Raw genomic sequence first — 11,436 nt, 5'->3', positions numbered from 1 at the left:
CAGGAAATGAATTCTGAGCAAAAATACTGTGGATGGCGCACAGTGTGCACTTTGAAGACTATATGCGAATTAATATTGCCTCATTCGATAGAGCAACATTTTGATATCATACAAAATGGGTTTGAAACCTAATGTTATTCCCTTCCACGGAAAAATATTGCCATTGAGCCGTAGTTACTCCTCGACCTTAAAAAAATAGGTAAAAAATAGTGTTCCTAAACAAAAACAAGCAAAATCCACTGGATTTCTTACAAAAAAAATATATATATTATATTATGCAAATTTTATAGATTTTAAGACGAGAAACACGACCCCATTCTTTAAAAAACGATAAAAAATGTAATCCCCTAAATTAAAAAAAAAAAATATGTTATTTATTGCATTTTTTATGACCTGCTTGCAAGTATGCGTCCTTGTCACAATTGTATATCACTTCTGGTGCTATTCAAGATCTTTATTTTTTTAATTTGAACCATGGAAAACGTCTCAACATCAGTTAAATGCAAGCACGGTGAAATGCCAAATGGAAACTTAGTTGCCCAAATAAGGCATTTCCATCAATTCTAGTTTAGAAATAAAAGACTGATGTTTTGCCTTGAGGTTTGTTTCTTCTTCTTCTTCTTCTTTATTGGCGCTCTAACCGCCTAAGCGATTTTGGCCGAGTCCAAAACAGCACGCCAGTCATTTCTATTCTGTGCTAACTGACGCCAATTGGAAATACCAAGTGAAGCCGAGTCCTTCTCCACCTGGTCTTTCCAACGCAGAGGAGGCCTTCCCCTTCCTCTGTTACCAGCATCGCGGCCCTCGTTGAATATCTTCAGAGCAGGAGCGTTTCTGTCCATTCGAACGACATGGCCAAGCCAGCGGAGCCGCTGAATTTTAATGCTGCACTATGTCTATATCGTTGTAAAGCTCATACAGCTCATCGTTAAACCGTCTGCGACATTCGCCATCACCAACGCATAAAGGTCCGTAAATATTTCGCAGAATCTTTCTCTCGAAAACTCCAAGAGCTGCCTCATCAGATGCTTTCATTGTCCATGCCTCCGCGTCATACACCAGCACAGGCATGATGAGTGACTTATAGAGTGTGATCTTTGTACGACGAGAGAGGACTTTACTTCTCAATTGCCTACTCAGCCCAAAGTAACACTTGTTGGCAAGAGTGATTCTCCGTTGGATTTCAAGTTTATGTGCAAACGTCAAGCTGTGAAGTTCTACTTATATTGTGCTCTGATTTGTCTTTGTATTTTGCAAAGTTTATTGTGCTAATTCTGAGTAAAAGTTGCTATAAAAAGTGCCTACGAGCATCTTAGTGTGATAATAATCGAAGCTAAGTGAAAGTTTTATGATTTTTGTGGTTTATATTAAATTTAATTAAATTTCACTAGCATACATCTAATCTTGCCGAGTCATTTGTTGTTATCATTGTTGTTGTTATTCCTTTGTAGTTAACTGAGATCGTTCCTATTTTTGCACATTTCTTTTTGCTCTTTTTGTTTACTTCGTTTAGCATTTATTGTCACAGCTGTTTGCGCTGCGTTTATTAAGTGTCACAATACAGTGATACTCAAACTGTTCGCTACATATATTTTTAAGCTAAATACATCAGCTCCTAAATTGTTGTGTGTGTTGTGTTAAACTTATTTTGCTTGTCTTTTTATTAACATAAGTGTTATTAAATATTTCAATATGAAGTGTGATCTTGATAACTGCCAAATTAAAAGCGAATCTGAACGCTACTTATCGTGCTGGCTCTGTGATGGTATTTGCCATCTAAAATGTGCTGGTTTGACAGGAAGAATTCTGGACGCTATTAATGATGGCAAAGGTCTTCGCTGGTCTTGCTTAAAGTGCAGGTCAACCGAAGTTGATCTCTTTAAGTTGTTTAGGCAAACCAGAAGTGGGTTTTCTGAGGTAGGGAGAGAGTTGTCGGTACTGACCGAAAAATTTAAACGTTATGAAAATATATTTAAATCTTTCAAATGCTTAGATACCGTACAATCTATGAAGGACATTCATGTGTCAAAACGTAAATGTCTTCATAGTCCGCCTAATGAAAGGACCGTTCCACGTCAGAACAATCTTCCGAATGACCTAATTAATCTTTCTTCTCCATGTCCACAGACAACGGAGTTATCTTCCTCAAAAGAACATATATCAAAGTCTGCTTCTAATAATAACGACCCTGCAGTATCTTCCCCTTCCCCCGTTGAAGTTGTGGCACCGCCATCTATTCTTCCAACGCTTACTCTACCCTCAATTAGTAACTCAGTTACTCAACCCCGTCCGCCGTAATCGAGTCTAATACTAGGAGACTGGTTGTGGTTCCCCCAAAGAAGTATATATTTGTATCTAGATTTTCGAGGGATACTTCCGAGGACGATATAAAGTTTTACATCTCGTCCAAAGTTAAAACTGTCAACTTAAGTATCAGAAAATTTAATTTTAAATATGAAAGAAATATTTCTTCATTTAAAATAGACGTAAATTTAGAAAATTTTGACATGCTGCTTAGTAGTTCTTTTTGGCCCTCCGGAGCTTTCGTTCGTGAATTTGAGTATAGGCCCAACAAAAATAATAATTTAGCAAATATTCCCCGTCAGAATACAGAACCAAAAAACTGATTACTAAATCTGCTTTAAGTATTTATTATCAAAACGTAAGAGGCATAAATACTAAATTAACGAATTTATATCTTAAAGGCCTTGAATGCAATTAAAATATAATTTCTTTGACTGAAACTTGGCTCAAACCTCACACTTTTAATTCAGAGATTCTTTCAAATAATTATCATATCTACAGAAAAGATCGGGAGGACAGAGCCGGCGGTGGCGTACTCTTTGCCGTAGACTCTTCAATACCATCTGAAGAAGTTAGTCTTCCACACATTGAATCTGCAGAATTCAAATGCATTCGTGTTCAGGTTGGAAGGGGGTTTACTTACTTAGCTCTATGCTATATTCTTCCCCGATCTGACTTATCAGTGTACTCACAACATGTATCTTTACTGAAATCAATTAATTCAATGATTAAACCCTCTGATTCATTGATTGTGTTGGGTGACTTTAATTTACCAAATGTATCATGGAACATCATTGACAATGATATTTTACCTTTCTCGTCTAGCGCGTGCAACAACGTATTTTTAGAGAAGATGGCTGAACTCTGCCTGAATCAAGTTAATGTACTTCGCAAGAAGTTTGGCAAAGTATTAGATCTTGTTTATGTTGATGATGCATCTAAGTCGGCTGTAAATAAATGTGACCCACTAGTTTTGCCCGAAGATGTCTACCACCCTGCTATTGAGATATCTTACGAAATTATAAACGATTGTCAAAATTGCGATGTCCAAACATACGAACCAAATATTCGCTTTGATTTTTCTTTGAACTTTAAAAAACTGAATAAAGAATTGTCTAAATTGTCGTGGCCTATACACAAAGACAAAGTTGAGCAAAGCGTTGCACATTTTAATTGTACTGTACATAGATTATTTGAAAAGTATGTGCCTAAACGCATGTGTGTTCCTGAAGAACAAACACAGTTATGGTTCACTAAAGAACTGAGAAACTTGAAAAACAGAAAGTCACGTTATTTTACTTTAGATTACACAAAAAAACCGGCTTACACTCATACTATGTAAAATACTCACTTTTGCGTCACAAGTTCTTTGAATTAAACAAAAAATGTTATAAAGATTACTTATGTAAAATCAAACGACGTATAATATATAACCCCAAATCATTTTATGATTTCGTAAACTCCAAGCGAAATGTACGTGGGTTTCCTTCCGCCATGAAGTATCAAAATACCGTCTCTGGTGATAATCAAGCAATTTCTAACATGTTCGCTCAGTTTTTTAAATCCAATTATTCCACTAACTCCCAAGCATACTTTGACTATCCTTTTAAACTAAGTCCAATTAACTCAATACATAACCCTATAATATCTCCCGATGATGTTTTAGTTTACCTGAAGTCCTTAAAGCAGTCTTTTAGTTATGGTCCTGACCAGATCCCCACTTGTTTTCTTAGAAATTGTGCTGATTATCTCAATGAGCCGTTAACAGCCTTATTTAATTTGTCTCTTAAAGAGGGCGTTTTTCCAACTGTATGGAAGGAATCGTTCATAACCCCCTTACATAAAAGCGGTAGCAGGTCTTCAGTGGAGAACTACCGGGGCATAGCTAAGCTTTCTGCAATTCCTAAATTATTTGAAGCAATTATAACAAATCGGTTGACGCATTCTATCACTTCAAGCATTTTATACAGTCAACATGGATTTTGCAAGGGCAAATCAACTTCTACAAATTTACTTGAATTAAATCCTATATCTCAAAAGCATTTAGTGAGAGCAAAACTGTTGATGTTATATATACTGATTTCAGTATAAGCATTTGACAAAGTGTGCCACTCGTTGCTCATCTATAAACTTGATCTTCTTGGTCTTCCACCTAATTTTCTACGTTGGATCTCTTCATACCTCTATGATAGATCACAAAGGGTATTGTTTAAAAATACTATCTCTGACGTCATTGATGTTACTTCAGGAGTCCCTCAGGGTAGCCACCTAGGCCCGATTCTGTTCTTGCTTTTTATAAACGATATTTCTACAGATATAAAATTCTCCAAAATTTGAATGTATGCAGATGATGTAAAACTTTATAAATCGTACGCTTCAATTAAAGAAAGGGCTTTGCTACAATCAGACTTAAACAGCATGGCTTACTGGTGTAAAGTAAATCTTATGCCTCTAAATCTTAAGAAATGTAAAGTAATGTGCTTCTCGCGAAGAGCTGTTCTGCCAGTTTCTTATATAATAGGTAACCATAACCTCGAACAGGTATACAATTTTGTGGACCTTGGTATCACAATGGATCCTAAGCTTAATTTTAATCTTCACATTAATGTGACAGTCAACAAGGCTAAAGAATTAAGTGACCCTTATATCACTAAAACCCTGTTTACAACATTAGTTAGGCCGATTCTGGAATACGGCTCGGTGGTTTGGAATCCAAGGTATCAAATTTACTCAGACAAGATAGAATAAATTCAAAAACAATTCCTACTTTTTGCTTTAAGAAATTTCCGATGGGATTCTCAATATAGTCTTATTAACCTTCCTACACTTGCCAGTCGCAGGGAAATGCTTGGTATGATTTTTATGGTTAAATTACTGACAAGCTCAATTTCAAGTCCGTCTCTTCTGGCTGATGTAAGCTTTAATGTTCCCTCACGCGTATCAAGACACTTTTGTCCCATATTTCTGAAAGCTTGTAAAAACCAATTTTGAATTGCACGACCCACTCCGTTGCTTATGCCAAGATTTTAACTCTCATTCCAGCACGTTTGATATATCAGATCCGCTTTTCAGCATTAAGAAAGCGATACTCTCCTCTCTCAATAAGTGAATTATTGACATAAATACATAAAATCAGCTGATGAATTTAGTTCTGTAGCTGAACAGTTTTAGATCTCGACACTTAACAAACTCCTGCCTACCGTGACTCGGCACAAAAATTTAAAATATTGGTTCCGTACGTCATGCGGACTGCGCCCCTCGTGCGGATGGGCGGGAATGGAGGGTAAAAACCGTTGGGATATTATTATTATTATTATTATTTGTATTAATGCTGGTTCCCAAATAAACGAAGTCGTCTACTTTTTCAAACTTGTAACTGTCAACAGTGACGTGGGTGCCAAGACGCGTATGCTCTGACTATTTGTGTGATGACAGGAGATACTTCTTTTTGTCCTCGTTCACCACCAGACCCATTCGCTTTGCTTCTCTATCCAATCCCGAGAAGGCAGAACAGACGTAGCCCTTGTTTTACCGATAATATCGATGTCGTCGGCATACGCCAGCAATTATACGCTCTTGTAAAGTATTGTTCCTGAGCGGTTCAGTTCTGCGGCTCTTATTATCTTCTCCAACATCCGATTAAAGAAATCACACGAAAGGGAGTCCCCTTGTCTGAAACCTCGTGTGGTTTCAAACGGCTCGGAGAGGTCCTTCACTATTCTGACGGAGCTGGTGGTATTGCTCAACGTCATTTTACACAGCCGTATTAGTTTCGCGGGGATACCAAATTCAGACATCGCGGTATAAAGGCAACTTCTCTTCGTGCTATCGAAAGCGGCTTTGAAATCGACAAATAGATGGTGTGTGTCGATCCTATTCTCGCGGGTCTTTTCCAAGATTTGGCGTATTGTGAATACCTGATCTATGGTGGATTTTCCAGGCCTAAAGCCACACTGATAAGGTCCAATCAGCTCGTTAACGGTGGACTTCAGTCTTTCGCACAATACACTCGATAAGACCTTATAACCTATGCTTAGAAGGCTGATTCCGCGGTAGTTGGCGCGTATGGCGGGGTCGCCTTTCTTGTGGATTGGCAGAGCACACTTAAATTCCAGTCGTCGGACCATATTCTGCATACGAGCTGAATAGCTCTTCTGGCAGGCCCTCAGCTCCAGCAGCTTTGTTGTTTTTCAGCCTCGTAATCGCTATTCGTACCTCGTCATAGTCAGGCGGTGGGAAAGCTACTCCATCACTCGGGTTCGCCTTCTTCACTACTTTCAGCGCTGCTGCCATTCAGTAGGTTGTAAAAGGGTTCCCTCCACAATTTAAGTATATTCTGGACATCGGTCACTAGGTCGCCATTGTTGTTCTTACAGGTGTTGGCCCCGGTCTTCAAACCTTCCATAAGTCGCCTAACTCTCTGGTAGAATTTTTGGGCGTTCTTCCTGTCGGCCAGCATCTCAAGCTCTTCGCACTCACGTATTTCGGCCTCTCTCTTCTTATTGCGGCAAATACGTCTCGCTTCCTTCTTAAGTTCCCTATAACGGTCCCACATAGCTCGCGTTGCGCCCGATCGCAGCGTGGCCCTGTAGGCGGCATCTTTTTTCTCTGCGGCTTCTTGACGTTCCTCATCGTACCAGTTGTTCTTTCGGGCTCGCTGAAATCCAACTACTTCTTCGGCGGCGGTACTTAATGATCGGGGAATGTTTTTCCACTGCTCGCGTATGTCGGATTGTTGAAGAGTGTTCTCAGAGATCAGGTGATGAGTCGAGTGGCGAATAAATTGGCCGTCTGTTGTGATTGCAGCTTTTCGACGTTAAGCTTTCCTTGCATTGTCGGGCGCACATTTTTTGCTGCACAGAGGCGGGTGCGTATCTTGGCAACAACAAGATAGTGGTCCGAGTCGATGTTTGGCCCTCGGAGTGTACGTACGTCTAAAAGGCTTGAAGCATGCCTTCCGTCTATCACAACATGATCGATTTGGTTTCTCGTTTTTCGATCCAGCCATGTAGCTTGGTGGATGTTCTTATGCTGGAACCTAGTACTACATATTACCATGTGTACATATTACCGTTATCGGACGTTTCGTCGTGGAGGCTGAATTTTCCGACAGTGGCGCCAAAGATCCCTTCCTTGCCCACCTTGGCATTAAAATCGCCAAACACGATTTTGACATCATGTCGGGGGCAGCGCTCATATGTACGTTCCAAGCGCTCATAGAAGAGATCCTTGGACGCTTCATCCTTCTCTTCCGTCGGGGCGTGGGCGCAGATGAGCGAGATGTTGAAGAATCTAGCTTTGATGCGGATTGTGTCTAGACGTTCGTCCACCGGGGTAAACGCCAGTACTCGGCGACGGAGTCTCTCCCCTACCGCGAATCCAACACCGAATTTGCGCTCCTTTACGTGGAAACTGTAGTAGACGTCGCAAGGCTCCACGCTTACTTTTCCTTGCCTCGTCCATCGCATTTCTTGGATGGCGGAGATGTCAGCCTTTGTCTTCCCGAGGACATCAACCAGCCGGGCAGAGGCACCTTCAAGTGCATACCCTTAAATCATAGTCCTTTATACGTTTGCCGTGGTCGTCATCAGAAAATGGGGGTCTCATCCGAGGCTGTTTTTTATTTTTCATTGGGCGGGGTTTTAACGTGGCGGGACCCAAACCCAGCGCACGCGAAGTTTTACGCTTTCTCACTTTAGCTCGCTCCCAAACGGGTGTTTGGTTGCTACCCAGAGGATACGTGGATATAAATATCCGGACGTTGTGAGCTGCGGTTTGTTACTTGCAGAAAAACAAAAAACTCACAATAAATCTGTGCATGTGCAGATACTTCGCCAAATATAAAAAATACGAAGTCGCAACGTTGCAAAAAATTTAAGTTTACTGAAGTTGTCTGTTTTGCCGATGTTAACTTTAAAGTTCTACATTTTTTTTGTATCCAGCAAAAACGTGTAATTTCATCTCGAGATTGGTAATTGGTACAAACTTTCATTCTTTTATACAAACTATCGTGAAAGGAAACAGACCTAATGTGAAAACAGCTGATTCGAATATCGGTTTTGCTGATGTTCGAAAAATCTGAATCAGATAGAATTTCGCCACACCAAATGAAACAGGTATCGGTTTTCATTTCCGATAAAAATCAATTCCGAGTCGGATTCTGCGACATATCTGTATATTTATATGTAAATATTCATAAAAAATAACCTGCCGCGAGCTACATGTCATACATACTTATCCCTTTCACAATTGACATCTCGTAGGACACCGCCAAGTTAGAAATACCAGTCGCTAACATTTAAAAACGAACGTGAACCAGGTGGGCTGAAACGTAAACTGCTAGCATACTAAGTCACAACTAGTAGCATTACCTGCAGGGTTTCTACAAAATGTGTGTAAGCGCAGTAGACCGCGCCTTCTTTGTTTATTGTTTACGGACAGCCGTAGCGACTTTTACTTAAAACGCCGGAGTCGATTTGCCAAAAGTAGCGAAAACTTTTAATTAGCAACACAGAATCGTTTCGTTTTCTTTCTTTTGTATTGTCCTTATGCCTGTTACACCTTCTACAACTCTTTTTAGCCATTGTTTGGCAAAGGAAAGGTGCCGTCGGCAATTTTGTTTGGGAATGAAATGGATGCGAAAAAAAGCATCGTTCTGCACGGTAGTCAATGGAAGTTTATTTTTAAATTGACTTTTCATTTATTAACGCATTTATTTATGTACATATCGCACGCGATCTTCAAAAGTGACACAAATCGAAATTTTGCAGTTTTGAAGTATGGCGCTAAAAGTGTACACAGATCTTTTATTTACATACTTTTCAGCAAGAGCTGGAGCAAATTTTTTTATAATTTGTTGAATAAACCTTTCCTTTGTCGATATGATTAGTATGTGTTAAGAAATAGTTTTTCGGATTTTCTGACAAACGTGTAATTTTGAGTTGTTGCCACTTTTGAAGATCCTGTGCGATATGTGTATATGTATATAGGCGTAGGCATTACTTATGTATGCGCATACATATTTACATATTTATGTACAATTATACCTGTATGATAAGGTAGGCCGGTTAAGATAATTTATTCCGCATGGACTGAGGGGGAATCATAATTTTCGCTTTATTTAATAGCCATTAGCACTTACATTAGCGTGGGCCGAAAATCCGCTTTTTTGGAATTTTGATTGGTAATAGCAAAAATATGGTTAATTATGCTTTAAAATTAATCTCTGTGAAATTTGGAATTTTTTGGTCAATATCCTAGGCTCGCCCAAGTCCATCGAAGTTCAATATGGTTAAAAAAATTAAAAATGTATAAATAAATTAATTAATACATTTTTTACTAAAATTGTAATAATCTTCGAAAGTATTAGTCCTACTTAATTTGGTATATGGACCTTTCTTTGTAGAGAATCGAAGTTAGCTAAGAAAAAAATGTTTGAAGTGAAACTTCTTAGGCGGCGGTATCGCAAAAATGGAGAGTGAAATTTTTAAAACTGAAAACGTTACATGAGTGAGAAGGAAGATATAGGTAGTATAGGGAAGGGCAAAAAAGAAAAAAGCGACCCATGACGGGTACGAGTACCTACATATGTATATATGTATGTTTGAATGCACGTATATATGTATACATATATATGTATATGTATACATATATATGTATGTATGAACGAACCCATTGCGCACTTCAGCTCTGCCGCTACCCTGCAAACAATTGTGCGACTAATCTCTAAAGCGAGTATTCCGAGATCACTCTCAATCGGGTACAATTGGGCATTGATTAGTCCCAACTAGTCTCATACGGGTACTATTGGAGGTCAATTAGTCTCGACTCATCCCTTATGGGTATAATTGGAGATCAATTAGTCCCCAACTCATCTCTAACGGATACTATTAACGATTTAATGATATGTACGCACTTAGTCAATGAAATTGCATGTGCGGCGTTGGCACACAGAGAGAGTATTCGCCTAACAAAACTGAGCACCCCGGTTCGAATATCAGCTGGTGCAAATTTTTATTTTTATTTTTTAAAAGTGACTAGTCGCTTTTCATACCCGTTCGGGTATAAAGGTGAACAATTAGTCTCTTCATAGGACATGATCGAACAAAAGCGATCAGTTCATTCCATATAAAGAGATCAAAAGTGGTATTAGTCGCATGCTCTTTTGCGATTGCTCCCGGAGTCATCCCGGATTAGTCCCATTTTTTGCAAGGTACCAAGCAATATATGTATAAAGAATGCAAGCGTGCTTCGCGTAACTACATCCATTCGTACATATGTACATATGTTTGTATGGATATATTTATGATGAAGCAAACGGGCTTCGTTGATGTACTGATGGGCATATGTATGTACTTATGGACAGCAATGTTTTCATGTATGTACATATGTTTGAATGGTTGTGTATATATTTGTATGTATGTACATATATTTGTGTATGTAAATATGTTTGTGTACATGTATATATGCCCATATGTAGCACAAACGAAAACAAATCTAATAAGCTGCGAGCTGTACTGTGTGTCAAAAATTAGGTGTTTGTTGTACATTTGTTCATGTTTGTCATTGTGCGTGTAATTTTCTAGAGTAGTTTTGTGCTCTCGCTATCTCCTTGTATTAACTCATCCTTCGTTGGTATACTCTGATGAACATATGTGGGGATGATAGCAAGGCCAACTTATAGAAGGTAGTGTTACAGGAGCAGTTGAAATTTTCGCCCGATGTTTCTTAAAGAAAGTCATAAACGTAGCGACCGTTGGTTCAACTTGGTGTTGTTTTGCTCTCGATTGCACCGTTTGTGGGCCTGTTGAATGAATTTATGTCTTGGTTGTATGGAAGATCAAAAAATTTGGATTTTCTGGCAAGTTGCACAACTTATCGCTACATTAATGGCCATGTTGTACAAACTCATTTAATTTGCATTTATTTTGTACACTAAATAACCGAAAATGGATAACTCAGCAGAAATAGGTACGTGCTTTCGTTGAATTTTATAAATGTAACCGCAACTATGAAAATGTAAAAATGATATTTTACAATGAGACTGCTCGCAAAATTGCAATGTTTGTGGGCAAAACGTCCAACTTGATTGCGGATTGATTTGAACCAACGTTTTCGGCTTGCATTATGTAA

The sequence above is a fragment of the Rhagoletis pomonella genome, unplaced genomic scaffold (genome assembly GCF_013731165.1).
Source record: "Rhagoletis pomonella isolate Grant_MI unplaced genomic scaffold, Rhpom_1.0 Rhpom_scaffold_00002, whole genome shotgun sequence".
In the NCBI taxonomy this organism is placed as follows: Eukaryota; Metazoa; Arthropoda; class Insecta; order Diptera; family Tephritidae; genus Rhagoletis; species Rhagoletis pomonella.
The sequence above is the reverse complement of the archived record's forward strand: the minus strand, read 5'-3'. Positions refer to the sequence as shown.